Source organism: Castanea sativa, chromosome 2, assembly GCF_040712315.1.
Source record: "Castanea sativa cultivar Marrone di Chiusa Pesio chromosome 2, ASM4071231v1".
Classification (NCBI taxonomy): Eukaryota; Viridiplantae; Streptophyta; class Magnoliopsida; order Fagales; family Fagaceae; genus Castanea; species Castanea sativa.
The window spans coordinates 38194375-38202249 of NC_134014.1; positions in this window are offsets into that span (position 1 = coordinate 38194375).

Here is a 7875-nt window from a genome sequence, read left to right on the forward strand (position 1 = left end):
TTACTCTATTGTTTGATCTTTGTAGGCATATCCTATGAATTCATATCTCTCTCTCTCTCTCTCTCTCTCTCTCTCAAGTAACGTGAAGGAATGAGAGTTTCTTTTTATTATCAAAACTATCTTATATTATATTATATTATATATATATATATATATATATTAGAATAATAAAATTTGTGTCCTAATTTAAGAAAATAAATATTTAAAATTTCATTTCAACAAAATTGTATTACCAAAAGTTTTGTGTAATTTAAAATAAAATTTAATATTTATTTAATTATTTTGAGTATATATCATAATTTGTGTTTTAATATGGTAAAACTTATACACTATACATGATACTTGCACTAAGTGGCTCAAAAAAAAAAAAAAATATATATATATATATATATATATGTATATATGTATGTATGTATGTATTAAACATCATAAAAATTATGTTTTTCTAACATATGATTTATTAACTATTAAAATAGTTAATTTACTTTAGGTGAAGCTCTATTAAAAATTTCAAGTAGATTACTAATTATTAATAGGGTTTCGATGCTATTAGTAAATATTTTCTTTTATTTCATATAATTAGTTTTTTTTTTTTTTTTTGCATTTATAAGTTCTATATCATACCATATACTATAAATAAAAGTTGAGTTTAAAAGTCATGATTGCTCCAAGTGGTTGCACAAAATTGCAGAAATTTTTTAATTTTTTTAAATAGATATCATTAGTTGTTGTTATCCTATTTTCCTATAATTTTTAAATTGATAAAAATCTTGATTTGACTATACTCCAAATTCTTCATCTAATCTTTTTATTATTAATTTAGTTTTAATTTAAAATAAAAATAAAAAGCAACGTTATTGGTTTATATTCCATAAAAAACAAAAGATAGCAAGTCATTTGATCATACCTATTTATTAAAAATGTATTTGGATCAAGTTAAAAAATTTGTAAATAATGTAATAAGCATTTGAGTTTAAAGTAAACACATTTTCTTTCTTCTAAAAAAAATCAACTTCTATATGTAATGATGGAATATACATATACATATATCAACATATCCTCTTTTTTTCCATAAAAAACATTATCTTTTATCTTTTTTTTAGAAGAATTGATTTCTTTTTTCTTTCTATTCATATGACCTTTTTTAATTCCACTTTTTATGGGATTTATGAGATAGCAACAAACACATTAATTAAAAATATTAATTCCAGTAGGATTTAAATTCTATATCAAATGTAACTCTGCCAATATATTAATATATAGTAAAACAAAATTGCAAATAATGTTATAAGCATTTGAGTTTAAAGTAAACACCCTTTCTTCTCAAAAAAAAAAAAATCAACTTCTATATATAATGATGAAGTATACATTTACGTATATCAACATTTCCTTTTTTCCGTAAAAATGTTTTTTTTTTTTCCTTTTTTGAGAAGAAACTTTTTCTTTGTTCTTTCTATTCATATGACCTTTTTTCTATTCCACTTTTTATGGGATTTATGAGATTGCAATAAACACATTATATAAATTTAATCCAATAGGATTTAAATTTTATATCAAATGAAACACTACCTATGTATTAATATATATATATATATATATATATATATATATATATTAGTTTACTCCAATATGTGAATGTTTAAATCCTATGACAATGTAGGTATGCATTCTTTCTTTCATTATTACCTTTTCATTTTATTTAAGCTATTTTTCTTTAACTTCAAAAAAATTAATAAAAGCTTCTCACATACATACTTAAATTCATGAATTCTACATTAGAAATTGACAAACGGATTAACCCAATTCATAATATTAAACTTTTGTACTAATTTGTTCTATTCTACAATAATTGGTTCAGGCTTTTGTTACATACTCATACGTTCATCTCTCCAAGTGATAGAAGAAAATAACAAGTATATTCTTTGTTCTCTTTCTACATTTATATCTTAATTTATGATTTGTGTTAATTTCTTAATTTTAAATTGTGAATAAGATTGATTATATACTTAATATTAAATGTAAATTATTTTTTATAGGCTTTTAATTGTTTCTATACTACTAATGAGAGGATTTCCCTGTTTCATCTTTAATTTTTGACATACCAAAATATCTTCATACAAATTCTAAAATAACATACCCATTAATTCAATTTTTTCCTAAAAACACAAAAAAGATTAAAAGAGTAATACTATCTCATGTACAAAAGGGGAAAAATTGCTATTCTTGTTTGCATTCAAATGTTTGATACCTATCTATATTTTTTATCTATTTGAATTCAAATACGTTTATAAAAAAAAAATACAAAATTACTTCTTCTAAAACAAACTCACTACCTCACGTAAAAACCACTCATTCTTATCCTATATTCAAATGTCTGATTCCTATTTGTATTTTTTATCTATTTGAATTCAAATACTTCAATTATGTTTTAGCCTTTTTTTTCTTTATCTTCTTCATTGTGCCTAAAACTTAGGACACTATCTCTATCTCAATCTCATTTTTAAACATTATTCTATGTTACCTTACCTTTCTTTTAAACATTATAACACTAAACCAAAAAAAAATAAAAACATTATTATATGCGCAAAACGCGTGTGATGAGCCTAGTTTACTAATAATAGTTTTATCAGTAACTTTTTATTTTACGTGATTTAAAAAAATTGAATAGAGAGTTAATTTATTAAAAAAAAGAAATAAAATAAAAGAGTTGATATCAATTTGGAAACAAAGCTAAATAGATAAGCCTAATAAACTTTTACTAATAATAGTTTTATAAATAACTTTTTATTAACATGATTTTAAAAAAATGAATAGTGAGTTAATTTATTTACGTGATTTAAACTCTACTAAATTTTTTTAAGGGATTGGTTTAAAAAAAAATCAGTAATTTGCTAATTATTAACTACTATGCGCTAACTTTTTTTTTTTTTTTGAGAAACTAGTCAAACTACTATGTGCTAACTTCTAACTACCAAAACCCACAATTAAAATATTAATCCATATGAGATACCACTTCCAAAGATTAATATCTTTACTATTATATAATATACACTAATAATAAATTACAAGGTAAGCACAACCCATTACTTTACTATATAATAAAAGTTGATTTTAAAAGTCGGAGTTGCGTCAAATGGCTACACTATATTATAGCAAATCTTTAGAAACAGTGATTATGTCAAGTGGCTGCATTAAATTGTAGAAAATTTTTAGATAAAACAACTTATTTATTCTTATCAACTATTGCTTTCTATCACTTTTTTATTATTATTAATGAGAGTTAGCTGTGTTCTTGCAAGGAATTTTGAGAGTTATATATATATATGTGTGTGTGTGTGTTCCAAATTCTATTTGAATTGAGATAAAATCAATCTTGAGTGTAAATGAGTTATAGTATAATAGCAATTCCTAATTAGTATGGTATTCTATCATTTATATTTATCTACTATATATAAGCAAATAAAAAAAATGGATGAACAAAATAAGCTCATGCAATCACTGTAGGATAAAGAAGAGCACGAACTCCTAGAAGCTTAGCCCATCTTTGATAAGCAACTTCACAAGATGTAATCATGCAACAAGTGTTTCTGTGTTTATGATGTTATTTTGTTTAACATGATAATTCTCAGGCCAAAGCATTTCTTGATTTTCAGCATGATTACCAAGTTAGTTTTAATCATGCTTAGTTTCCTTTTCTTTTTCTAAATATTATGTATGTTGTTGTCACACAAATTATTTTGTTGGTTATTTTAGATGGCAAAAATTAAGGTAGTACTTGATTAAATCTGGGTCTAGCACACTTAAAAGCTAGGACCTCCAAACCCCTAGATCACAACATTCAATAGAGCTTACTACTGCCACCTTAAAATTTTAGCAATACGCACGGGCTTTCGTTCAAGAAGTTAACACAGACACGTCTCATTGTATGTCCTATCAGAGTTCATTTGAAAATTTTGTTTAAACACAATTGAATTTGTTAAGCAATCTTTTTTAAATAGCACTTTCTGGCTCTATAAGATTATTGATCTTTACCCATACAATGTTATGATCCTAATGCCCCACATGGATTAAGTATAAACTTAATCATGTGTTTATAAGCTCTTAGGCACCCTTTCCTTGCAAGTCAGTTTTCAATAGTAAGTTCTTCCCATATATTTGTAACATTTGGTATCAGAACCAACCACCACCCCAATTAATCAAGGGTAGCTTATTGAGTATTTTATCAAATGAGTTGCAGATTTGTGGTCAAATCTCGAAGGAGGTGACCTAGATGCTAGATTAAAATATATAATTTATAGATGAGTAGAGCCACCAAAAAGAGAAAGGGATAGCATCGAGGTGGTCCAACATGTGTTAAATATGGTTAACATATACTTGAAATTGTAACTAAATAACTAAATGCATTTTGTACCAACTGTGGGTTCCTAACATACAAATTATTGTATGAATGATTGTTATTCATGCCTATTCTATTTAATGTGGCTGGTAAAAATACATAATTTGATATTAAATTCTTGCTAAATTATCACATATTGTAGTATTGCAGTTTTCCTAGAAACAAGTAGTATCTATAGATGCTTCAAGGTTCGTAACTATTTCTATCAACAACAAAAAACAAAAACAAAAAAAGTTGATCAGATATATGAAAAGAATATAAAACTATTTTTAAGGTAATTGGTTATATAAAACTATTTTCTATTAAGTCGTGCATCACATGGGCATAATACTAGCAATTAATTTGAAATTGAGTCCAAGAAGCCATGGTTGCACCAAGAGGCTCAATATATGTGTTACACATCATATAATGAACTTTTGTCATGTGATTCATTAATTAATAAAATATTTTACAAGTAAATTCATTATGAATGATAACCGCTTCAATTAAAAAAAAATGATAATATTTACAAGACAACATTTTATTACATTTTAAGAGTCTTGTAGCTCAAATGATTGGCACTACCTAATGTTTTCAATTGAGACGTACAAGATTGAAATCTCTCATTATAAATATCGAGTTATAAAAAAAAATTTTAAATGTTAAATTGCAAATTATACCTTAAAATTTTGGGAGTATTTGGATTTTACACCTTGAAATTTTAAAATTTGAATTTTATCCCATAAAATTCTATTCTGTTTACATTAGCAACCCTTCTATCTGTATTTTTCGTTAAGTATCATATAAGTTTGCTACACATATCTCTCTCAAAAAAAAAAAAAAAAGTTTGCTACACATGTTTAATTTGTCCATTAAAATGATGTCACATTAGAGTTGTAACATAAAAAAATTAAATAATTAAAAATGAAATGACATAAAAAAATCATGGGTCTTTTATCATTAAAACTTAAAAGTTTAATTTGGTATTTATTTTCTTTTCTTTCCTGTTTTTTTTCTTTTCTTTTCTTTTTAAATGAGTCTTTCCCGTGGATTCTTTTTTTTTTTTTTTTTTTTAAATTTCCCGTGGATTCTAGATGTCTATCTTATAGATTTAAAGTATGATTGCTTGGGGTTTAGTAAGGCATTAATTCTTCTTACGTACGCTTTCACGTTGTGTCACGAATAACAATGACTAATGGTTATGATCAATTTTGTTACATCTTTGAGACAACTGTAGTTACTACCTGAGGTGGAGAAGAACTGAGGAGGAGTAATGATATTGATCAATTTTGTTACATCCAGGGGCGGACCTACATAAGGGCAGAGGGGGGCCATTCCCCCCACCCCCATTAAAAAAAATTGGTATATAAAAAATTAAAGTTTGCCCTTAAATATTTATATATATATATATATATATATATATATTTGGCTCTCCTCCTCTAAAATATTTAAATATTGACCTACAAGAAAAGAAATAAATAAACAAAATTCATGCCCCTTTAACTACAAAAACAAAATAAATAATAAATAAATATAAACTAAACAAAAATCATGCACAAAATAAGAAACACTTATTTTGTATGTTATACTTTGTTGATATGTTTTATAATATAAAATGTTTAAGAAATACTTATTTTGTATGTAATATTTTGTTGAATATGAAATAAATGTTAGTTTTTATTTTCATAATTTTTTTTTTTGGTTTTAAGCTTTGGCCCCCCTCGGGTATGAATCCTGATTCGGTCTCCAGTTACATCTTTGAGACATCTATAGTTACTACCTGAGGTGGAGAAGAACTGAGGAGTAATGATATTGATCAATTTTGTTACATCTTTGAGACAACTATATTTACTACTTGAGCTAGAGAAGAATTGAGCAGGAGAAATAACACCATATACAAAATCTCTAACATAAGCACAACCACAGACTATCCAGTTTAAGAAAAAAAATTAGATTAAATTCTAATTTTTTTTTTAAATTAAAATGATTTGTGTTTTGAAGATATAGAACGCCAGTGTTTCTGATGAAGAGCATTTTGAACGTGGGATGGCACAATTATATGGCATTTGGAGTGAAGAGAAAAGGGACAGACAAACCCTAATTACAAGGAGATAGGTTAAAGTGTAAATTGACAACAATATAGGAATTTATTCATCTTTCTAGACTGACCCATTAAAGTCCTCCATGCACAAGTACTGTGTCCAGTAATATTACGTGAAGTTCTGCAACTCTGTCCCTTCCATGAGCATGTGATGTTAGGGCACCAAATAGGCATACCTAGAAAAACAAAAGGCCATATCTACTTTACTTGGGTGGTGGAAATTGAAACTCATGATGAAGCTCATGTGCTCTCTTATTAATTTATGATTACCATTTTACATCACAAACTAAAAAGTAGTCATTTTCGATCAAGACTGTGATGACTGAGTGAAGCTACACAAAAATCCATTGTTGGGATGATCAACTAAGTGGAAATGTTAGCCGAATAACCTTTTTCTTGGTCTATGTCCATATATGATTTTCTGATGATTGACACCTGGCCTAGATCACATTAAATAGTACTATTTAATCTAGTCTAATCTAGAAGTACTCGGTCGATCAGTGACTCCTTAATTCAAGGGACCCATTTGAATTTCTAGTAAGATCGAATCTTATTGGTTTAACAAATTCACATTCACGTGGGCTCGCCCAATAGGAAATTGTGTTTACAGACAATCACCAGAACTTCTTGATTATTGGTGCGTTAGCAACAGCCTAACCACTATATTAGTGCATATAATGAAAACCAAAACCTATATGCCCATATATATGATAATATTTATATACATAACTTTTTTTTTTTCGACAAGCATTTATATACTTAACTAATAAGTTACTTTATACTATATTGAGCTTATTCAGCAAAAATAATAAGCTTCTCTATTTTTGGCCAGACAAAACCTCGCACACCATTGGCTTGTTGGTACGGTTTGTTTGCCAATGGGCTAAGCTCGATAAAGCGTGCGAAGACCCCCCTCGATTGGCGGATATGGTGACTCTGCCTCTTCACATGTGCGTCAATCAATCATCCGGTGACACATTCTGATCCAAATATAGTACAATACTCATGGACATGACTTTTCATCCCAACCGTCCGATTAGAGGGGGAAAAAAGTAACTTTTTAAGTTCTTACTTCTTCTTTTTTTCTAATTTTTATCTTTCTTGATCATGCGACTGCGATAAAAGCTGGAGTTTTTAACTTTTCATCTCAGCCATCCATCGAGTATTGCATCACATACGATACTTATACGAGATCCCTACACGACACATGCTATTTCTTCACATATTACACCTCTAAAGTTTGAGGAGATTTCTAAGTACACAAACCCAAAGTATATTGAAATTTCTTGAATCGGTAAATTCTTAAATGTTGTCTAGAAGTTATTAGTAACATGAGTAATTAAACTAATGGTTAATTCATATGATCCAATTAAATTTGAATTTTTTTCACAAATTGGAG